The sequence below is a fragment of the Poecilia reticulata genome, linkage group LG13 (genome assembly GCF_000633615.1).
Source record: "Poecilia reticulata strain Guanapo linkage group LG13, Guppy_female_1.0+MT, whole genome shotgun sequence".
NCBI classification, from domain to species: domain Eukaryota; kingdom Metazoa; phylum Chordata; class Actinopteri; order Cyprinodontiformes; family Poeciliidae; genus Poecilia; species Poecilia reticulata.
Window position 1 is genome coordinate 8,300,657 of NC_024343.1, and position 24,897 is coordinate 8,325,553.

A 24,897-nucleotide genomic window follows, 5' to 3' on the forward strand; every position below is an offset into this window, starting at 1 on the left:
TGAATGAACCGCTGTTGCTGTTCCTCACTGAGGGCCTCACTTATGGTAGCCACCAAACTTTGGAGGTGCTCTGGAATGTCAGAGATTGTTACTACTCTCCCAACCACCAGTGATGGTGCAGTTCCCTCTGGATGGCTAGGCGTTGCATTTTGTTTTGGTGCAATGGGGGGTAGAGGATAAACTTTGACTAGGAGTCCAAGACATACTCCTCTCTGTAGAGCCACTCGCTGGGTTGAAAAATTGCCCACTCTGATTGGTACCTTTGGCTTCATGGTGATGTTGGGAATGGAAATCCCGATCGATGAATCATAATTTGTATTGACACACGGAGCATAAAATCAGCCAAGAAAAGCATTCAGACTTTACTTATTTTATTCACTTTCAGCGCTGAAAGGAGACGCTTTTACCATTACATCCGAGAAGAGTTTCTAAAAAAGTCTGTAGCGTCTCAGGAGAAAGAGGAGGGTAGCTGATTATATGGACTGAAGACACTCCCTGAAATCACACCATGKCTCTGTGGCCTGGGAAAACGTTTCTTTTTCGTGAGAAATGGACCTTGGTGTCTAACAGAATCAAACATGTAACTTTTTACTATGGGCCTTTGTCTAACAGCGTGTGACTCTTTCTCGACCTTGGTAAAGCGTCTCAACAGTGACAACAACACTTCCAGCGGTTACATTGTTTGTAATGTTCAAGGGTTCCAATAACGCTGTAACCCCTGGCTGTGGATCCTCCACTTCACCCCACACGACACATTCAGATTTGGCTGGGATGATTGAGGTTTTTTCCAAAGTTACTCTAGCCACACAGTAGTCTGATCCATCATCTCGCACAATTTTTGAGGGGACCAATTCATCCCCAATGAAAACTTTGCCTTGGGTATAGATGACAACATCATGGGCCTTCATCAGATCCAATCCAAGAAGGACAGAGTCTCTTATAGGGGCTACATGCACTTCCCAGTCTACGGATTTGGACCCAATCTGGAAGGTCACTGTGAGTCCATGTTTAGCTTTCAATCCATCTCCAACTCCTGCATTTAGTAGGTAGGTATGATGTAGATCTGCGGGTGCAGGGTTACCGTTCAGGATTCTCTGATACAGCTCCTCTGATGTCACAGTTGTCTGAGCTCCAGTATCAGCTACGGCCTGTGTTGGAATGCCATTTAGGGACAGAAGAATTTGCAGACTATCACCCCTCTTTTTAGTGCAGCCAACCTGTCTGCCTTGTAGTTGGAAATCTGAGGCCATGGTTCCATCTGACTGCAGCGGGTTGTCTATATACTTGTCACCATTGTTTCTTGTAGTCACAGGACTACAAGAAACAATGTAGTCCTGTTTCTTGTAGTCCTGTGACTACAAGTTTCTTGTAGTCCTGTGACTAATGCATTAGGGCTCTAATGCAGTCCTTCCTAAAATGTCCTGTCTCTCCACACTTAAAACACGAGCCAGTTGTTCCACGATTTGGACTTGGAGTTTGAGTTGTTCCACGATTTGGACTTGGAGTTTGAGAGCGCCCTCTGCTGTGCTGCATGTGCTGGTAATTTTGTTTTCTCTCTGTTACAGAGCTTTGGGATGCCTTGCAGTTTTGAGATCCTACGCTTATAGGCTGAAAATTGGCAACCTGGAGCTGTAGGTTCCCCACGGTGCTAACAAGGATCTTCACTTGTTCTGCTAGCGCAGCAAACTGGTCAGCTGTAACATACTGGGGAGTACTGACCCTGCGGGACGTTGTTGCACTGTCATCGCACATGTCTCCCTCATCAACCCATGAAATATGCCTTGCTCTGTTTTTTACATCTGTGTCCCTGCCCACAGTAGCTCTAAAGTTATGCTCATGAGCCTCCACAAACTTTTGGGCCTCTATGAAGGAGCTTGGGTCACGATTCATGACTTTGTATGCCACTTTGATTTTTTAAGCCTTTGAGGAAAGCATCAGTTGCCAGTTGGTCCTGCAGCTGGAGATCTACCCCTGGATATGCAAGTGTAGTCAGGCGTCTTACTTCCTCTGCAAACTCAGCTGATGTCTCCCGCCCCTGTCGAAGTTCTCCCAGTCTTTTTCTTATTGTTGTGGGAGGGTCTTTTTTTCCAAACCGTTGAGTAAGTTGTTCCACCAGGAGAACATAATCTTCCTTTGTGCGCTCTGGTAATGAGCAGACGTAGCGTACTGCAGCTCCCCTCAAACACTCATGCAGCCTGTCCACTCGTTCAGTAGCACTCCACCCCTGTTTCCTGGCTTGGCGTTCGAACGGCATCAGAAAAGAGTCCAAATCCTCATTTCCATCATATGTGGCTAATTTAGGCCTCTGAAACTCTGACCAGTTGTTATAATAGCCTCCAGTATTATTTTTGCCTTCTTTCATCATGGTAGGTAAAACTGTGTTGGACCTCAGGTTCACTGTCCCTAGTGTCTCTGTATAAAAGTATAAGAAACTTTACCTTCTAATCATAACATTTGATAAATATTCATTGGAGAAAGGAGAAGTTAATCAGCTAAGATAGATAGATATCCATCAGATTAACGTTTCATTGGAGAAATGTGATGAGCTATCTATCTATATCTAAAACAGCGTCTTCCTCCTCATGTCTCGATCGCAGCAAGAGTTTAACTTTTCAGGACGTGATGGAGTAGCGGGTGTTTGGCATAACTGTTAAGTTTTGGACTTGTGGCTACAGGTAATGTCGCCACTTAACGGGTGGTAAAACTAGCGTTAGTGAGGAGGGTTTAATACGATCAAGCATTTTTACATGACGGGTGGCAACCCCAGTCTATACTACAAAAATGTGATTAAGATTAGAGCCTAAATACGTTCTATTTCCAAAACAAAGGCTACGTAATGTTAGCCAGCTAACAAATTACTATTGCTATACTAGCATATCAACTAATAGCTAGAAAAAACCAAAACACGTACCTTCGTAGTCAAACTGGTATCATTCAGCAAGGAATTTGTCCAGCTTAGATTATGTTGATGAAGAAAAAATGTTTGCAAATAGTGATATATCTATATATATAAAGATATATCTTTAGAGTCCAGAAACAGCGTTAACTACCCCAACCGGAACTAAAGATACACCATTTCGAGCCATAACGGAAGTTGTGTGACGTCATGTGAAAAGGGTCTATGGCAGGTGTCAGTGGAAGTGCCAGAATGAGGTGCCGAAGTCAGCCGAAGTCAGTGACGAGCTCGGCACTGCTGGCTCCTTTTGTGACACACATTTCATTTCCATCGGTTGTTGTCCAGTTGTGTTGTCATCTAACTAGGACTAGGACGTCACTAGCTTGAATTTACCAAAATTAGTAACTATTGTCAAGGCCCTCTCTACTTTTAAGGCATTATGCGAGTAAAAATGGCAAATTTGAATAGCGCCCAGTCCCTGCGTTCAAGTTTTTTCTTCTCTTCATGGCGTTTTTTTTTATGAAAGTGTGCAATACCCCCACCATCTCGTTTGGAGTGTGAACTGGAGCTGATCCTGTTGATTATAGATCTTACATCATACATCTGAAAATGGATTGGGTTAGGTACTTTCTTAAACAACATTACATCATGATTATCATTTTTTTATTCTTTGCAATTTTAAAAGATTATTAAGGCACCTAAAAAGGCACACTTTTTAGGTACTTAAAAGTATGCCTAAAAATTACATGAAAAGTACTTTATAGATGCCTAAAATATATACTTCTGCATATGTATTAATTAGTTTTATTTTGTAATCGGGTTGCTGTGTGTTGCAGACTTCTGCCCAGGTCCCTCTTGAAAATGAGAGCTGGATCTCAACAGGGTTCACACAGTTAAAGAAAATAAAAAAAAGGCATACTTTATTAGCCTAAAATTTACACTGAGATGTAATTTAAAACATAGTGAAAGTAATAATATAAAGTAGTGTTAAGTGAATTTAAAAAAATTCTACTTTGAGCATATATTTTAAAATATACACAAAATATATTTTAAATATATTTGAGCAAGTGTATATTTACACTTGGGCAAATATATATTTTGTTCACTTAAAGTATACTTTTATTTAATATATTTATTAAAAGTGTATTTTGGTACAATTATGTTTAAGTGTGTTTAAAGTTCTAATTTCGAAATTGGTACAAGTATACTTTTAGTATACTTCAGGTATATTTGTAGGTAGTACACTTAATACTTAGTATTAGAGATGTGCCGATCAGGTTTTTTTCTGCCGATTCCGACAGTGTCATGTCAGTATTATTCACATACCTTCAAATAAAGTGTTACAGATAATTATAAAGCTGTGTAGGAAAATAGGTAATCTCATAAGAAGTAGTATTTTAATTAATGTAAATAAATATGTTACACTTTGTTGATGTACATTTAAAAAATAATCCGGAAGTATTTCTTCAGCGTATGGACAAATGAACCAAAGGTACGAATCGTGCTTTCAGACCAGATCGCGCAGTGACAGGAACATTGTTCCCGATACCCGATCTAAAAAAGATTTTCCAATATTTGGACGATATAGATTCTAACATCGGATCAGTGCATCGAAAGTTGTGTGACGTCATGTGAAAAGGGTCTATGGCAGGTGTCAGTGGAAGTGCCAGAATGAGGTGCCGAAGTCAGTGACGAGCTCGGCCCTGCTGGTTCCTTTTGTGACACACATTTCATTTCCATCGGTTGTTGTCCAGTTGTGTTGTCAGCCTGAACAATACATAAAAACAACAGGGTTTTGGGAACAATTTTCTCCCCCAACATGGCCGTTTTTCTCAAGGCTTTTCAGTGAAAAAGGAAATCCAAGAGCAAGTACTACTGAACTGAAATTGCTGACTTAAGTGTTTCAAAATGATCCTAAATCTCTTAGCTGTGTGGACCAGAACATTCACATGGTACGAGTATAAGTAAGCTAAAGCTTCAGCCTTAGCACTGCCCAGAGACTCAGCTTCAGACTCAGGAGGTAAAGCGTGCCAACAGCCCAGTGCATTGGAGAAGCTGCCAGAGTTGACTTACAACCAGATACACACTGGTCTGCTTCCATCTTCCTCTGTGGGAGGGAACTTGGAGAAGAGACATTAAACAAACTGTTTTTATTTTAAAAGCACAGTGAACACAGTTTAACTGTTCTGATTTCAGTTAGAAACARGAGGGARAAAGAAGTTCMGCTAGACTTAAATATAATTATGCTAAAGGATCCATATTTTTTAAAGTGACAATCAAAACTTCCAAAAAATACCATACATTGATGATTTTTGTATGTTTGTCTTGATCCTGGTWTCAAAAATCGAAMATTTTWAAAATGCACCATGAACTCATTTGATTTTGATTAGGGATGCTCCAATCAGATTTTTTTGCAGTCAATACTGATCACTCATGAGGGCCRATCACTGCCGATCACAGATACCGATCTTCTGGACTGGCTGTTAATTTTTTTATTTTGGTATAAATGCTACTGGCTATATGATCTGACAAAAAGGAGCTATAAAATCACCCTAATTTAGACAAAACATACAAAAATCTTGCAAGCACAATGCAGCAAGTGTTCAGGCAAAAGGACAACTGAAAAACCTGATATCAGTAATAGAATATTTAATGAGTTCACAGCCTAAATTTTATTTGTAGTCAAATAAATCTCACAACCTGCCTATAACAAATATTGTCAAGGAAAAAGGAAACATTCAAAGTCAAATGCAGGTTACATTGAAATAAGTTACTAAATCAAAACAGCTGACTGATTATTTGACTCATGTTGTTTAGGGGCAGGGGTGTTTCAAAATACATTCTGCAGCTACATTGTGCCTGCATCTTTTTGTCTAAATTAGATGATTTAGTATACTTAAAATGTACTTTCACAAATGTAAGTATGTTTGAAATATACTAAAGTATACTTTTTTTCACCTGAAGCTAAAAACAAATTACAAAGTGGATGCCACCAGTTGCTCCAATATCCAAACTATGCATTAATTTCGCGCCGCTACTCCGTTCCGCTTCTTTCACAGTAACTTGAGCAACTTTACTTCATTTCTTAGCAACAAAATACAGCCAATCGTTATTTGTTGAAGATTTGAGATTTCTAAAAACAAAGGAATCTAATGTTGTGTTTCATTTTTTACGTTTGGAAGCTCATTCCCTTTCACATAACTGGAAAAGCCGGTTTTTGACATTTCTCTGACATTTGGAAAAATATGGTTTACTTATTTTAGCATAACTCCGGTTTTACTTGGCCACAATTTAAAAACTGGTGTGAAGTTTATAATGTGCTCTTTAAGCATAAATTGAAACTGAGACTATGGGAGGCGGAGTCTTGCTGCTACGCCGTCACAAATTAGACATGTAAAAAAACACATATAAGCCTGTGGACCCCTATGGTTAATGGATCAATACTCGCGGATGAAAAATCAATACCTTCCGAGGGGGAAAAATATCGATACAGATCATAGAAACAATTTAATTATACAGCCCTACTCTTCATTCTGCTTTGCTTCCATCTCTGTGCCTCAATTCGCAGAGGTCTCGTGCCATCCCTAAAAAGATAACACCTTGGGCGGTTGCCCATACTGCTAATGTCAGAACCCACCCAATGTCACTTTGCACTATTAAACATGGAATTAAAGCAATGTCCTAACGGTCAACAATGCTCAACTATGAAAACAGTCTAAGGTGCAACAAGCAAGAAGTAACCAAGCACAAAGCGCGCACCATGACTATTCTCACTCTCTTTCCCGTTGCATGAAGCCAGGCAGCGCAGTGCAGTGATCCCCAACCTTTTTATTACCGCGGACCGGTAACTAAGTCTATCTGTCAGTGCTATGCGTCCAAAACTCCTACCGTCATGTTTACAAACAGAAAACTATAGCGGGTTGTGTTAATGTTAAATACATTGGATAACATTATTTGAGTGACGGGACTGAAGTGGAAGGTTAGGACTTATGCTGAACTTCGCATTGGAACAATTTATATACATGACGAAACCGCAAGAGGATCACTTCCTTCATCTGAATATCCTACCCATTAAAAATGAAAAGTTATAGATGTATGCACTAATTCTTTTATTAGAATATTCTACCTGTTAAAATATTTTAAATACAGAGGCTTTTGTATAAAACAATATCAGTTTCTGTTTCAGACAGGGGAAACAGGTTTTATTTGAATTAAATTAAAGACAAATACAAATAACCGCAACTCTTTTTTTGCGCATTAATCTGTTGTATGACAGACTTTATTAAATGCAGCGCAGCCACAATATGTCCCCCGAACTGCGCAGGTCACCGTGTACCTGAAATGATAGGATATGATTCATGTACACACTAATATTACACTGCTATTACACAGCTTCATTCTCATATAGTATAGCTACCAACATCTGTTTAGCAAGGTTTAGTAATGAAGAATGTTATTAAACTAAAATATTTGAAAGTACAGGGACAAAAAAGCCCACAAAACAACTTATTTTGTCCTGATTAACCGCCAAATAATAACTTGTTTACAGTAACGACATTGCAGACTCCAAACTAAAGTCATTTATAAATATATTTACAAGCTGCCTGTCAAGTAAACTAAAACCATGAAGTAATACAGCAGCTTAATGAAAGCCAGGTATAAAATAAATTAAATAAAGCCTACCATAATCTGCGATGAAATAAAACACATGAAACAAAACTTCCACAGGTAGGACGTATTTTAAAGAATTCTGCTCAGTAAGCAGTATGTGACGTAGCATCGATGTGCGCATGTGCATTACCACAAGGTAGGACGGATTTAAGGATTACACTGATGGTCAGAACACCGGTCGCCGCATATTATACAGAGTGGGTGTGGGAATCACCAACCGGTCCGAGATAAATCCATTCTCATGTCTCTTCTCTGGGCCTTTTCCCCTTCGCAAATAAACTTTTCCAAGGACATTTGTTTCTTACTCATTTACTTGATTACGTCTTGCTCGCCAACATTGAGCTTGTGAGCTCAATGTTGGCGAGCAAGACGTAATCAAGAGAATCCGGTTAAAGGATTTTCAAAATAAAGATACGCCAGACTCAGATAATACATACAACAGAAATATTAAATTATTTCTTGTGCGGCCGGTCCGCGGCCCGGGGGTTGGGGACGACTGCTGTAATGTATGCCACCATGACAGGTGACGAAAATAATCAAAGAGCAATGAGCCCGCTCTGTGTGCTTTTCCATTCTTGTGTTTGATATTTATTTAATTAGCAAATAAACAAATGTATATAATTAAATTAAATAATAGCTACTGCAGTGTACGCAGAGCATTACAAGAACAAAGAATGGCTCTCAGTGAGGCTCCAGTCCTATCATCTTAGTAAAGAGCCGTTCAGAAGAATGGGATCATTCTAAACTAATAAAGAAAAAATTTACCAATCTATTTGCAAACAGCATGTGGACTGTTGCATGTAAAATTCACTATCAGTAAATATTATACTAGTATCAGACTTGGACCAAAGAAAGCTAGGCAGTTGCAAGTCTTTTATGGGCCAAATAGACTCAAGAAATGTTAACGGCAGATGCGCAGGGAGGGAGTGAGGGGGGGACCCAATTAAATTTTTTGTCCTGGGGCCAAAGATTCCTGGCGGCGCCCCTGTCAATGGCAGCTAGTGAGGAAATATAACTGTGCTTTTAAATCAGCTATTGTTCTGCCCACACTCATGTATCGGCCAATCAGCAGCTCTGACACACAGCGTCGCGTGAATTCTTGACTTATCATAGCTCTCCTTTCAGTAGGAGTCAAGCTCCGTGCTTGTAGCAGTGTGGTTGGTTTATGGCTGTGTTGTAGCCCACCACCAGAGCAACGACATGACTGTCGTGCGGGTGTACACGGCTTGTGTGAGCTGAAAATGTCCAGAAAGTGACTCAGAAAGGAGACAGGACAACCTGGATGCTAACGCTGGAGTCCTTGGAAGTTTTCTCGCTGGCTAACCTGGCTCTCCTGCTGCGTATGTGCAGCGTTAGGTAGGTTTTTTTTGGCGCCGTGCCGCTGTTACGACCCTCTCCCTCATCGCTCCTCTCCCTAAGCCGCGGAGCTGCTAGTATTAAAGTCACATTTTAGACCGGAGGTTTATACAGCCGTTATATGTTATTTTACACTCGCTCATAATGACTGGTAAACTGAGGTTACATAATTGCTGGGGGTGAGGGGAGGTTGGCATGTTCAGGGGAACAGGCTGGAAAATTACCCCTGTTGATACACGCACATATTGAGCTGTTGACAGAATCATACATTAAAAGATGCCAGTTATGCTGTTCTCACGAGGAAGTAGCGCGGAAGTAAAGGTTTTTAATTCTCGGGGTAATGGATTGGTATTTCTTTAACAGGACTAGACATTTCTTGAATTTTAAGTTGTAACCTACCTTTAGACCAGTGTTTCATGCAGGTCTGTGTACTCTGGTCCTCAAGGTACACTGACCTCCATGTTTTAGATGTGTACCCTGCTTCAGCACATCTCATTCAGATGGCTCCAATTCAACAAAAGCTTATTAACCAGTCTTCAATTAAAATCGTGTGCTGAAGCAGTGAAATGCCTAAGACAAGCAGGACAGTGTAACTTGAGGACCAGGAGCCTCAACCTGACACTGCTTTAGGTGGTGTTAACCATTTTAGTTTATTAAAAGATTTAATTGGCAATAGCTTATTATTTCAAATATACATATACAGAAATGTTGCAATAGTTTAATATTCATGCTGAATTTACTACTGGATCAAAACCCATTGAACCTATATTATACCTTTATCCAACTATGCCCCTTTACTGATGACATGTTTCCTGATAAGTGGCATACTGAGTTTGGTTATGAGCTGTCAAATTACATAAATAAATAATGGTATCTGTTAGGACTTCATTCTGAACCATCTGCCTCAAACAATCACTGTATTCATATTTATGCTACGTATCCATTGTGTGTAAGATGTAGGAGCTGTCTGTTGACATGTAGAATATGCACAAGGTATCAGCTAAACACAAAACTAAATGAGCATAAGTGATATTTTATGTCCAGAACATCATAAAAAAGACAAATGACAGAAATACCAGAGGGCTGAGAAAACAATATTCAATGGTCAGGAGGAGCCAGGAGCACATCTACTGCATGCAGGTGGTCTGGATATGAAAGAGAAGGACTAAAGTACAATACAGTATTTCTCAGTACTAGCTGCTTTGACAGTCACAGCTGTGGAGCCCCAGCAGCTTATTTAAACTTTTGTTTCCGTGTCTGAAAACCACCCACAGTTCCACAGTGGATCGCCACAGTGCCCAGCCCACTGGGCTTAAAAAGTTTTCTGGAGGAAACCCCGTAATCGTTAACTGATCAATAAGATCAATCAATTTTAGATTATCTCATTAACTGATAACTTGTATCCCTTCACCAGAATGTTGGTGTAGAGCAGTGTTTCTCAACCTTTTTTGGGCCAGCGCCCCCCTAGCCTTTATCCAGGTCCCTCACCGCCCTCCACCAAAGAATTTGTAGGCTACTTTGCACTGACCATTATTTTATTATTAATATTACTATCACTATTGTAGATGTTTTGATTTGTATGCTTGTTTCTGTATTTATCATCAAAAATAATAAGCACAACTCACTACTCAACTGGCAGAAACAAGTCGACAGTCATTTAATGCTTCTTTTGATCCTAAATGCTTGACCTAACCTGAAACTAAATGATAGTATTCTCCAGGCTTTTGAAAACTTTCTTCTGGCTTGTCGTAAAATATGAACTCTGCAACACCAGATAGTTATGTGGATTGCTTGGATGCCTGGTAAAACCTCAAGATTATAAGGGAAGTCTTTTTTTACCAAGATAATAAGGATCATATCCTAAATATATGCATATTTTTTCGAGATGCCTTGTCTGTTCCAGCCTATTTATGGCATTAGCATACTCATTGTGATCAATTTTGCTTTGTTTTGAACCAGAGAAATCCCCTTCCGGAGCTCCATCTAAATTTCGCGCATCTTCCGGGTCACGTGTCTGAAACCCAGCAATAGAGTCTTAAAAACAACAAATAAAAAATACAAAATGAATATCAACTATTTGCACTTCTGAGATGCTTGCAGTCTGGCTTATTAAAAGAAACCCAAAGCATTTTATATTATATATAAATACTCCTGATCAAAATCTTAAGACCAGTCAAAAAATTGCAAGAATTTGCATTTTGCACTATTGGATCTTAAGAAGGTTCTAAGTAGAGCTTCACAATGTTAAAAGGAAGAAATCAGTGTAAGAGACAAAAACTTTTGAGTGGGGAATTAATTGAAAACTGCTTTTACACTCAAACATGATTTTTTCAACTGATCAAAAGTTTTAAGACCTTAGCTCAAAAAACCCCGAAAACCCCCCAAAACAGAAATCGAAGTGTCAATAAAAAGGACTCAGTAATGAGTAGCTCCAACATTCTTATTGATGACTTCAAACAATTGTTTAGGCATGCTTGATGCCAGTGTTTCCAGGAGGCTAGTGGGAACGTTGCTCCAAATGTTGAAGATGGCTTCACGAAGGGCATCCACAGTCTGGAACTGATGTCCATTTTTGTAAACTTCCCTTGCTATCCATCCCCAAATGTTCTCAATTGGGTTTAGATCCGGGGAACATGCAGGATGGTCCAAAAGAGTGATGTTATTCTCTTGGAAGAACTCCTTTGTCAGGCGGGCATTGTGAACTGTGTAACCCACAAGAAGGGTTACTTTAAATACCTTTAATAGTAGATGGCAAGTTAAGTTAATTTACATTACTAAAACCAACACTACAAAAGTATAAGAAAGTTGGGCCTGATCAGGAGATTCTAAATTCGGGGGAGCCTAGGTGTGAACAACCGAGGAGAGCACACAATGTATACAAAAAAAGTAGAATTTAATTTTTAAAGAAGAATTTAATATAAACAACATTTGTGGATCCACATTGTACAAATAAACAAAAATTACGCGCTTTAAAAAAAAAATTAAATTAAAAAAATAACCCAGTCTTTTTGATGTTTGTCAAATGTTCTTTCAAAGTTTTAGTCTTTCCAATGTGTCTGTCAAATGTTCTTTCAAAGTTTGTTTAGTCTTTCCAATGTGTCTGTGAAATATTTATTTATGTTTCACGGCTGGTGACCAGTCGGGTCACCGTGTACCAGTTCACTTGGTCCTCTGGGCTGGGGCTCGCCATCCAAGTTCTTGTAAGGGTGATCTTGATGTCTCTGGCACAATGTTTCAAAAGTGCACCATAAGAAAAAAAACCTGACCTGGAAGAAGGTCACAGTAAAGCATCTTAAAATTCAGGATGCTAATATCAACAAAGCAATTCAACAATTCAAATTTCAAACTAAAAGTGCCAAAGTACATTTATAACACTAAATCTAACATTCAAAATGTGGATTAGAAACCCGCATTAGCTCTGACCTACAGAGAACTTTCTGTTCTCTTATTGTAATAAGAGCACATTACAGCACAATGACATTAATGTTGAAATATTAAAACATGTACTAATGGAAAAAGAAGTAAATTTACATAGGACAAATACAACATACACAATAATAATGATATAAAGTTTACAATACAATTAAATTTGAACAGTTATTAGGTATTTTAGCCAATTTTTAGCGAATTTACTGGCCAATGGCTGAGCGCGTGCGATTACTCACCGATGCTTCAATGCTACACAACTACCAGGGATTTTTTCCGGACGTCAGCTTTTAGAACAGAAGCTTTTGGAGATCTAATAAAAAAAAAAAAACCCAGATTCACTATTTTGAATTATGAATTCTGCGATACTAATTTAACATTGTCTTACCAATTTCCAGGATTCTTCAAAGCATTTAACGTAATCTTCTAGACAATTTACGGGAAAACCGTCAGCTCTCAAGGGAGTTAGACTCAATTTGAGCTAAATCTCAGCGCTGCAGTTAAAGGGGCGGGACAATMAACCTGATTGGCTGATGTCAAATCAGACTGTGCCAGTTATTGGTTGTTTAATCTGTCACTAAAAGCAATCACTAAAGGGATATTTCACAGGTTTTTAAAGATTTTTAGCACTGTTTTTATCAATATTTATGAACATATTAACCTTATTACTTTTTAATCTCGTTGTAAAATAAGATTAAATCAACATCTATTCATTTTTTATTTGTGTTTTTAACACTGGGTTACACTGTCCCCCCTTGGAACATGCAAGTCCCTTTGCATGGGACGGGTTGCTTTGAAATGATAGGAAAGCAAGAACCCTTAAAAGTGGTTTCAAGTTCAGGCTCTATCAAGGCACTGGTAAAAGCAAGGCTTAAGCCATGGAGTAGAGACTGGGCAATGGATACGAGTGGGTTCCCTAACTGGCTATACTGGAGCCTGTTTGGTTGAGTGGTTTGTCTCTCTGAACGTCTCACAGGATTTGTGATTTCAGGACTGGGGTAGTTGGGTCTGTCCTCTGATACGTTTTGGTTACATACACCTTCACTAGGTGGGTTAGGTTCACTTTCACAATCATTATCATGGATCAAACGTTCAGTCCTTGCTACTGCTTCGAAGTTCTCCTCACAAGGAACTACTGGGTTACTGCCAGACGTTATCACAATCGGGTCTATTGTTGAATTCAGGTAGGTTTTCACATTCAGGTGTGTTGTCGCTTTCAGGTAAGTTGTCACATCCAGGTACAGTGTTACATTCAGGTAAGTTTTTAGGGCATGACTGTTTTGGAATCTCGTGAATTTGATTGACTCTGGGACAGGTTGTTCTCTAAGCCAGTAGAGCTCCTCATCTTCAGGAGGTTCAGGAAGATTGCATTCTTCATTTTGCTCAGGAGAATGACGTGTTTTAGGTTTCCAGACGCGATTTGGCGGAGTTGGATTCTCTTCTGTGACAGCAAGGAACCCGCAAGGTAGAAGGAGGTCACGATGGACTGTGCGCACTGACCCATCTTTAGTTTCAGGCTTAATGGTGTAGACTGGTAGATCACCAGCTTGTTCCACCACAACATAAATGCCTGTCTTCCACCTATTGGCTAGTTTATGCTTACCCCTAAGATGAACGGTTCGCACCAAAACTCGGCCTCCAGGTTCTAGTTAGGATGGTTTTACACGCATGTCAAATCTGGCTTTATTTCTGTCGGCCATTTTGTTAGCATTTTGGGTCGCTAGTTTGTAGCTTTCTTGGAGAGTTGTTTTCAGTTTTTCCACATACTGTGAGTGGGACTTAAAACTTTTCTTTTGGAGAAAGAAAAGTACCCTTGATCCCTGGCGAGATCAAGGGTACGCTCAATACCTAAATGGCCAATTTCATTGTGGAGACTGTGAAAAACAGACTCACAGAACTGTTCAGGTAAAACGAGCTGATAAATGACGTTGCCATCATCTTGACGTGTTCGGTACAATATTTGGTTGTGCAGTTTGAGACGACTGAGTTCTCGAAGCAGCAGATTTATATGAGGAAGTTCGGTTCTGACTGTAGGTGGAACCTTTTCACCAGTCTCAATTTGGAGAATGACTTCGCGCAAGCGGGGGTCAGTTCTTTGTTCTTGTTTGAGTTGTTCAGCTGAAAGATGGGGCATGACTGGAAGACCACGACAGTCATCTTCATTGACAAAGTCATCTGGTAAGGTGTTTACCGAGATGGCTAATGAGTGCACAAGAGGAGTAGGTTCATCTGAGAAACTACAACACAAGGGTCTCTCACAGATGGCTGACACCACTTCTTGGCTTAAACTGGTATCTTGCTGTGCTAAAAAATGAGTTTGGGTGAACTGCTGTTTCCTGTCAAGCTCTTTTTGTGACACAGCATCATTTAATAATTCACCATGAGGTCGCCTTGAAAGACCGTCTGCATCAGAGTTCAGTTTGCCTGCTCTCTATTGGAGCTTAAAGTTAAATGTAGACAGAGAAGCTAACCAACGATAGCTCATTGCATCCATTTTAGCTGTTGTCAGAATATAGGTCAGAGGGTTACTGTCAGTGATGACAGTAAACTGGTTACCATAAGTAGTAGGGCTGAAACGATTCCTCGAGTGATTCGAGTACCTCAATTATTAAAATTCCTCGAGGAAAATTGACCTGCCTCGAAGCTTTGTTAATTTATGTTTTATCATTTAGCGCACCGTGTTTCAGCCGGAACATTATTTGCGTTGCGCGGAGCTCTGACTTCCGCCTCTGAGTTGTTGACAGAAGCTACGTGTTAGCGGCATAACGTCCAATCTTCAAGTTCGCCCTCGGAGATTTTACTGATTGGTGATAATTCCGGGTTTTCATCGTTTTTGTGGGACCAATAAACATTCTTAAAATGACCGGCGCGATGCCGGGAGTTCGGCAGCCTTTCTGCTCCGGAGCTGCTGGTTGAACGGCGGGAAGAAGCTGAGGAGGATTTATACAGGTGAGCGGAGAGACTGAACACGGCGGGCGGCTGAGGGTTGATGCTTACAGGGTAAGTGCAGCTTTACGGACGAACCGCACAATAAACTTATATCATCCCGGTCTGAACAAACGGGAGGCGGAACATGGCTAGTAGATGAGTTTCTGAACGGAGGAGCCGTAAATATCCCGTATTGCTCCCCCGGTCTACAAAAAAGTAACTGGTAGGGAAGCTCAAATGTGGAAAAAATAGACTGATGTTGATATCCGTTAGTAACACTGGTGTTATGGAAGATTTACCAATATTTTATTTCATAATTGTTTTTATCTGATTRCTCGATTAATCGTAAGAAAAATCTATAGATTACTCGATTACTAAAATAATCGTTTACAACAGCCCTAATAAGTAGTCTGCAAACTTTTCTGTTACAGCCTACTTTAGGGCCAAAAACTCTAATTTGTGGGCGGGGTACCAAGCTTCGCTCCTGGACAGCCCCCTGCTCGCATAAGCAATGACCCTTGTTTGGCCGTCCTGTTCCTGATAAAGGGCGGCGCCAAGTCCTGTGGGGCTGGCGTCGGTGTGAAGTGAGTACGGCAGCTTAGGGTCGGCAAATGCCGGGGGTCAGTTAATCCTGGCTACCCGCTGGGCTCATTAACTGGAGGAAACCCTTGATTAGTTGGTAACTGACCATTTCCTTATAAACCTGAGTTTTCTCTTGTATGAAGAGGGTTGTCCATCTTTCCATAACATAAAGGGCAACAATTTTTGTAATATGTTTAATTATAAACATTTTGTGTCAGCTGTGTTAAATACTGACTGAACAGAAAATTGTGGTTTTCTCACATTATTAAACAGAGACATATTTGTAAAATATAATAAAACAGAAACATCATAGGTTGCTGAATCAAAAAATAATACGGAATAAAAGTGAAACCTTAATTATATATTTTTTTCCTGTTCCATATATTTCGGTGACCCTGAACCTTGTGTTAAACTTCAAGTTATTTAGTGATTTTTTTTTTTTTTGGAAAGACATCTGTGTTTCAGAAAGTCTTTTGGCAATAGTTGGTCAAAAGACCTTCCCTTACTACTAATATTAGCTAATAATGAGATTCGATCCAGTTCCGACTGTGGACCAGTACCAGCTTCTTTGTTTTAGTGGCAGTTGGCAAACAACTATAGAAAGCATAGCACCTTGTGCTGCACAGGACAGGCTCAGTTAAATGACCTTATCATTTATTATCATAATATTAATTTTTACACCGGTGTCAAAAAATCCACTGCTATCACCATAAACAAGACAATATAGCACACCTCTAGAGACCAGACAAATAAAACGGGTCGTCTCAGGTTGCTCCACATATTTCTGAGTAGCTGCAAGCAGCAGTAATACACTTGGACAGCGGCTTGTAGCACTGAAGCAGATTAGGATCAGAAAAATGTCTGGACCTTGTACGTCAGTGTTACCAAGCTGACTGTCCTACACTTCTTCAAAGAGTTTTCAACTCTTTGAAAAAGAGTGAAGACTTTCCTGATGGGCTCTAAGACCACTATTGCATTACTCCTGTATGTATGATTACCATTTTTTTTTCTCATTAGTTCATGTCTTCCTTTCTAAAATAGTCAACTTTAATGGTGTAACACACTAGCAGACACACTCATTTAACAACCCTCATAAAACGTCACACTGCAGCGTACTGCCAGTCAGATCAAGGAAGTGACTGCCCTCACTTTTGGCTTGCATTACTGGAAAGTGGGATATCAAAGCAATCAGCAGTGAAATTTGTAGGATTTGTAATTGGAGCTTCAGACTAAAATGTTTCCATGGAACTGAACAATCAAAATTAAATAGTTTCCTGAGAGTTCCTTCTACAATAATAGCTGCTCTCTCACTGCTCTCTCACTGCTGCACACAGAAGTTCTCTGGGTGTCCTGTTGGAGAACGTTGAAAGATTTTAAAAAGCCAGTTTTGTTACATTTCACATGTCTTCAAACAAATAGTTTTTTAATTTTTATTGTTTTAGCCCATCACATCCACGCCCTGTGTAGGGAAGTTCTGTTGCTTAATGGTCGTAAGGAGATTAAGTGATATTTAAAAATGTAGACGCACCATTTTTTTATAATTTTATGAAAGAAACACACAAAAACCACTACGACTAACAGTTTAGAAAAAAAAACATTCAGCTTTAATGTCAAGTTAATTTACAATAGGACTAGACAATATGGTGGAAAAACGTATCACAAAGTGAGCATTTCATATCAATTGATACTGATAATTAGAGATGTGCCGATCAGGTTTTTTTCTGCCGATACCGATCACCCCCTGAGGGACGATCGCCGATACCGATCACCGATATTGATCACCGATATTGATCACATAATTATTATTATTATTATTATTTTTATCATAAACACTACCGGTTACATTATGTGGAAAAAGGAACCATGAATTCATCTTAATTTAGACAAAAACTTGTTTTTAATAACTTTTTCCAAGAAGAAAACTAAACGGACATTGTGCAAATTGTACTGCTATCGGTAATACTATCTTTAACAGACTAATGGCATATAAAGGCTCTGAAGAGGCTAAAAAATGCAAAGAGCCAAAAATAAAACCTCTCAACATTTCCAAAAAAATTTAAGTATAAAACTTAACATTCAAAGGCAAAAACAGGTTCCATTACAATAAACAATCCAGAGTTACTGAATGAAAACTTCCTGATAGCATGGCGGCTAGCTGATTACTGCTAGTTCTGAGTGGCTGTTTCTACCTGAGCGGACTAATTATGCAGAGCAGGGAGGAGATCGATTATTCTTTTAGAGATTATCCGTCTCATGTTAGTACAGCAAAAGTTTTAATACGTATGTAAAATGTATTTTTTAGGTTAGGTGCTGCAGCTTTAAGCAGAGGTTCGTTTGAGAGTCACTACCAGGTGGAGCAGAAGCGGCGCTCTGTCTGTGAAATATTACTACCAGTAGCGCGTAGCAGCGGTTCAACAGCGAGAACAGAACCAGCGTCTTACATCGCAGCTCGAAGACTTAAATAATTTTGCGGGTTATTTGTTTAGCTTTCTGACCGTCATGCTAATCCGGGTGAGTGTTTGTAGCTGTGCGCTGCTTTACCTGCTATCTGCTCCTCCATATGTCTTTTTTACTGCAGTGAGCCTCGATGTCGCCAAACTCCGTCAAGTATGGCATTGTTTTTATGCCATATTAACTTCGTTGTGTTGATGCATTTTGACGTTTTGACAACTTCCCCATTCACTCTTAGGATTTGTTGCTTCGCGTTTGCTCAGTGTGAAGGAAAGAGGAGACCACCTGCACAGGCAGGCTGCGAAATGAGATGCAGGTGATTGTTATCGTCAACAAGAGCCAATGATCGCCGATCACCGATCATGCACTTTCACAAAAATCGGCCAATTATGATCGGTGACCGATCGATCAGCACACCTCTACTGATAATTATTGATTAATTTTTTTTGTTTCAGATACCTGAAATACTGCCAAACTGGTGGCGTAATCCTTCCTGTTTAATCCACAGTTTTCATTCGCATAACAGATTTGTTATGCGATTTATTTTTAATCTGCTGCTGCTGCTGCTGCTGCTCAAGTTAATCCAAGGTTATTGCTAGGTAACCAAAGAACGAATGAGTTAGTTGATGCCCTCTATCTAATGTAGCTCGCTGTGAGAGGCTGAACAGCCAAAGCCTTTCCTCCGCCTACATCTCCCAGAATGCTGTGCGGTTCTGGATTGGAGTTCAGTGAATATTCTGCTGAATATTCAATATTCTATCAGATGCATTATCTATTGATGTTTATCATGTGTCTATCACAATATCTATTGTTATTGATTTATTGTCTAGCCCAGTGTTTCTCAACCTTTTTTGGGCCAGCGCCCCCCTAGCCTTTATCCAGGTCCCTCACCGCCCCCCACCAAAGAATTTGTAGGCTACTTTGCACTGACCATTATTTTATTATTAATATTACTATCACTATTGTAGATGTTTTGATTTTTATGCTTGTTTCTGTATTTATCATCAAAAATAATTTCCCAGAGAACAAAAAAGTCATGGGAATAGAAATTATTTTCACAGGTGTCTACGAAAAATGCAATGAACATTCAACTTAAAATTGGTAAGCCTAACAGCAGCCAATCAGAGTGGAAAAATATTCTTATTGCCATTTTCTTGTTGTTAAATATTACACAAAATGAGGAGATAAAAAATGTACAACATGCCAGTTTAAACTTTGAACAATTTGCAAAACGACTGAGCTCTGCAACATTAAAACATGGATAGAACTGTAACTACATTAATCATAGCTCTTCTTCTCTTCAGTGTTTTTGTGGGTTTCTGGTGGTGCAGCTCTGTGCTGCCTTCAGGAGAATGGGACATCAGAGCATCATCCATAACATTTCACCCTCATGGCATTTATTGTTCAAACCAGAGCTTTTATTGGAAAAACAAAAGTTCCAGATCCTTTTAATGCCATACAAATATGAGAAACAAACATAGAAACATTGATTATATCTTTATATAGACCTCTCTATTGCTTTATAGATTAATAGTTTTACTGGACAGAAATGACAAAGAACAAATCTTGTTCTTAATCAAATCCTAATGAGTCAAATTGAAAGTGTCATGGAGTCATCAGCCTCATGACATTAACACTGACATGAAAAATAATATTGAAGAAATAAATATATCAAATCTAATTAAAAACATAAATAAGTGATGTTATTTACTGTTATGGTCTGTAAGATATATTTATTCTCAGTACTAGATGTGGTCTCAACAAACCCATGGCACTTCAACAATATTTATTTATTTTACCTTTTATCTTCTCTTGGTTTATTGCTATGTCCACTTTAGTTTCTTTCCTATTGCTAGATTTATTTGATCATTTATTGACGCTCACCATCAGTAATCTTTACTCATCACCTACTGCGCCGTCTAATCGTCATGTGTTTCACATCATGTGTTGATTTTTCACTGTTCAGCGTCGGATTCTCTGTTTTTATGCCATAATTCACATCTAGTTCGTCGCTCTGTTTAATGTCCCGCTTCTCCTGTTTCAGAGTGTTGCGCAATCTGCGCGTCGGTTTTTTTTTTTTTTGTTTTACCCCCTAAGGTGCAAGGCGTATCGATGGGGAAAAGGCAGACTAACAAATATTTTAAAACAACGGAAACTATTTCGGTATTCTGATTACTGAAATTCAAAAGTGCAAAAATTCCAGACAAAATTAATCACAGCAGCGGTGAAGCTACCAGTAGCAGGAGCGGAGCTGCGCCAAGAAGCTAACAGAAGCTAACAAACACCGAATAGAAGAGCTGCCATCGATACAGTAGCAGCCACGCATGGTTTAATGTTACACAATACAGTTTTACCAAGTTACTCAAAGTCTAAACTGGCATTGTTTTGCATTTAAGGTGTAAAGTTTACCTTCGACCAAACACCCCCCAGAGGACTCCCAGCGACCCCCTTTTGTAAAAATTTCCGCCATCACCCCCTGCCGTCCTCTGAACCGGTACCGCCCACGTTGAGAACCGCTAGTGTAGCCCTAATTTATAACTGATCATAGCCGTCTGCATCCGAATCAAATTGGGAAGTGACTGCAGATTTTCACCCTTTTGTTTAGTTATAGTTATAATGGGTACACAGATTATGAACATTTTGACTGATTTTGATATCCGCTTTTAATATTGCTGTCATGGCCTATAACAAATTTTTGCCAACAATATATATTGCTGTCATGGCCTATAACAAATTTGCTATATATCCCGGATCGGCGGTGACCGATGTTGCCTTCATATTTTCAAATGCTGCTTACAGCAGCAGCAATATATTTACTACATAGATTAAAAAATACATGATTATTACTTGACATAGTTCACATGTGTCAAACTGTCATGTCATTTTATGTGGCCCCCCAGCGTTTTATAGGCCTATGATTGACTTAAAATATGTTTTGAGCACAAATTGACTACAAACTACATCTCCCATAATGCATTCCGATTGTTACCAGCCAACATTATGGCTTCTCGCCACTTGAGAGCAGCAGAGTCACCTCAAGCTAGCTAACATCAAAATGTCCAAGAAAAGAAAAATCGATTTACAAGTAAGACTGTGAATGGAGATGTGTGCGAGTTGGTGTCAGGGCGGCAGGTGGCGCTAGACTTCTTTTGTTATCCGTTATCTTGACCGACAACATAAAAAAAAAAATCGTTCATGTACTATTTTTATCCGTGAAATTACAATCATATTAACATCGGCTATTTAGCCGCATTTTATACGGTTTAGTTAGTATTCGCCGTGAATCCAGATCCCATCACAAATCTTTTTCTCCGTAGTGACAGAAACCACTGACTGTGGCCCCAATAACTTTTTTAATAAATTAAATTAAGCGACTTCACATAAATTACCAGCACTTCACCCGCTGGGCTCTGAACGCACTTCCACCTGGTCCCCATCTGCGTTAATTCATCAGTCAGTTGGATCTGTCTGATCCAAACAGATCAACTGAACTCTGTGAGTGTTTTACCCTGCGCGGTCTGGTGTGCGCTTTTACCAGGATTTTGTTGTTGTTGTTGCGTGGTTTCGAATCTCCGAAATGGACAGATGTTACGTCTGCAGCACTCCTCCAGAACGCCGCTCTCCTGGGTAATGTGTACCAAGGCTCCATTTGTTAAAACCGCTGGATGAGTTACTTCCAGCAGTTTTTAATTCTTCGCAGTGGCGGAGCCGCTTCCGCAGTGTTTGAGCAGCGGACTGCGCATGTTACAGTCTAATTAACTTCTGCGTCGTCATTTATTTCCTCAAGATAAACTGCCGGCTCCTCAAATGGATTAACACAACGTTGCATTCTCTTTAGTTTTCTCTGGTCTGTAATGGAGACTTGAATGTAACGCGCCATTTCAACCAAAGGTTTTGAATGCGCTTCCTAACCAGACGCTCCAAAGCGTTATTTAACAATATGAGGTGTTGTTTAATCTATTTTTAACATTGTATTTTCATACATTTATGCTAGGGGTGCCCAAGTCTAGTTTTCCAGAGCGTCCATCTGCAATGTTAGATGCATTCCTTGTCTAACACAGTTGGATCATTGACTCATTATAAGCCTCTACAGAACTGAGTTGCTGGTGATGAGGGAAGTCAACCTTTTGTCTGGGGTGTGTTTTAGCAGGGATGCATCTAAAAGTTGCAGTCTGGAGGACTGCACCTGGGCACTCCTGATTTGTACCGTCAATGTGGCCCGTTGGGGCTGCACAGTGGCGCAGTTGGTAGAGCTGTTGCCACGCAGCAAGAAGGTCTTGGGTTCGATTCCTGGTCCCGGTCTTTCTGCATGGAGTTTGCATGTTCCCCCTGTGCATGCCTGGGTTTCTCCGGGTACTCCGGCTTCCTCCCACAGTCCAAAAACATGACTGTCAGGTTGATTGGCCTCTCCAAATTGTCCCTAGGTGTGAGTGTGTGTGTGCATGGTTGTGTGTCCTGTGTGTCTCTGTGTTGCCCTGCGACAGACTGGCGACCTGTCCAGGGTGACCCCGCCTCTCGCCCGGTACTCTAGCTGCAGATAGGCACCAGCACCCCTCCTKACCCCACTGAGAGATAAGGGTGTAAGAAAATGGATGGATGGATGTGGCCCGTTGAGGGTGGATAATATGCTGAAGTGGCCCTCGGTGAAATTGAGTTTGACACCCCTGACATAGTTGTACTGTTCAAAACCTTTCTATTGAGTAGAAATGGAGTAATGTCTGTGTATGTTAAAATTTTAAACATTTACCACCCAAAATCCTCACTTCTTTCAAATAGTTCACTTTTTATTTTATTCTAGTTGTTAAATAGTTCAATCTGGAGAGTCTCAGATGGACAAAAGGGAACAATTAAAAGATTTAATGACAGGAATGAATAACAGTTCTTTGGCGCTCGGACCCCAGCAGCTAATTTGAGCTGAGATTTGATGTGAACTCGATGAACATCCCGATAACTGATTAGGGATGCTCTCCCCCGGGGCCCGACACTGGTGGTGGTGGTCGGGAAAGGGTRCCATCCTAGAGCTGAAGGATGTGGGTGGAGAAGGGGAGGTGGTGGGTTGAACGCAGCTGGGAADCAGCTGACTGCTTGGGTGTGGATCCTTTTATGCAGAGCCTGATTGCTGATTGAACGCGCCGGGTGAGGTCCAGTGCTGAGGTCGGAGATGAGCATGACGTCGATGGGCGAACGAAGGGGGTGGAGTCTTCCAGCTTGAATTTTCGCTAAAGCTTCCATATTAACTTATAAAGCATCTTTTTTTCTTTTCTTTTTTAATCCAAAAGTTCCTGCTGCTTGTTTAAGATGAGTACAAACAAGTTGTTGAGAATTAAGTGATGTTCACTTGAACTCTTTAATTAAGCAGAATGTTTTATTTTACAGTGAGGAAGGCCAGAGTCTAGCTTTAGCAGACGGCTGGAGGCATCTGATCCACGYTTCAAACTCAGTACCTGTTTGCTCTCAGGCAAAAATTTGGTAAGATTAAATTTAGTCGGCTAAAGAAAGTCAGACGGTTCATTCTCCGAGTGAAATCTCTTGAGGTAGTCACGTTTCTTGTTTGTTCAGATCTTGCTAGTCATTTCCATAGTATGACTACTAATTAACAGTTGATTTTTTTGTGTGTCTAATTGCAATCTAATCATTCAGTTCACAATTGAAGTTTTATTATCATAATTCTGCAAATAGAATATTTTCATAGTATATTTCAATCATTCCTTTCATACAGTCTAAGCTCCCTGAAACTATAATTTTGTGAACTATAATTTTGATTTCTTTGAGTATCATGATATTTTACTTAATCTGACTAATATGATCATTGAACGCAATGATCAATGCTTCACATTGATCATTTATAAGTTTATCAGTTACAAGAGGTGTACTGTCTGTTAGTGAACATTATTGAACAGATAGCATCATTAGGACCAAGGAAAAAAGTTGTGATAATTTTAAAGGTAACGAAACAATTTACCATGTTGTGACCAACTCTTGGAGCCTGGTTGTGTAGCGAGCATGTTTTATTCTTTAGGTAAGTGTACCAACAGCAAACTTGGTCAATGTTATTATAAGTTGGACCAGGTGTCAGAAGATGTAAGTCTCCGTGGGAGGGGCTACTTGAGAAAAAAAGCAAAGATTCACTGATTGAATTGTTGGTTGATAGCCAGCAAATATTTGAATTTGTGCAACAAACATTGAAAGAAAAACTATATAAAACCTGAATGATCATTCAGTTTGATAAATATTTACAYAGAGCATCATTCAATAAATCGATAGAAATCCAAGTGCTCACATCAAAACATCAAATCTAAGTAAATAATACAAATTGTTCTAAATATTTTAATACAGACTTATGGTTCACATTGATCATTTATAGGTTTTAGTAATGGAACCTTAACTACAGGTGTACTATATTTTGTTAGTGAACACACTTAAGCATGTAAGATAGATATAGGGAAAGAATCATTAGGGCCAAGAAACATACAGCGTACAAGTCAAAGACAAGCGTAGATAATTTTAAAGGTAACAAAACAATTTACCATGTTGGAGCAATTCTTGGAGCCTGAACAAACAAACATTATTATTAAACATGATGCATA

The 24,897-nt window shown here is 39.6% G+C and overlaps 1 protein-coding gene and 1 long non-coding RNA gene across 5 annotated transcripts in view; one reads left to right on the forward strand and one right to left on the reverse strand.

The window, feature by feature from the left end:
- The first annotated feature begins 8,682 nt into the window (after positions 1-8,682).
- Positions 8,683-24,897, forward strand: part of tpst1 (tyrosylprotein sulfotransferase 1) — a 69,339-nt gene continuing 53,124 nt past the window's right edge. For 3 of the 4 annotated variants that reach the window (XM_017308194.1, XM_008425226.2, XM_008425227.2), the window contains exon 1: positions 8,683-8,923. The gene's annotated coding sequence lies outside the window, so the exon portion shown is untranslated. The remainder of the gene's footprint in view (positions 8,924-24,897) is intronic. The other variant, XM_008425225.2, reaches the window with a different exon arrangement.
- Positions 11,974-12,762, reverse strand: LOC103474348 (uncharacterized). The gene is made up of 3 exons (XR_535168.2): positions 12,738-12,762; positions 12,589-12,662; positions 11,974-12,189 (listed from the first exon to the last, which is right to left on the reverse strand). It is a non-coding gene; the product is annotated as an uncharacterized LOC103474348 (long non-coding RNA).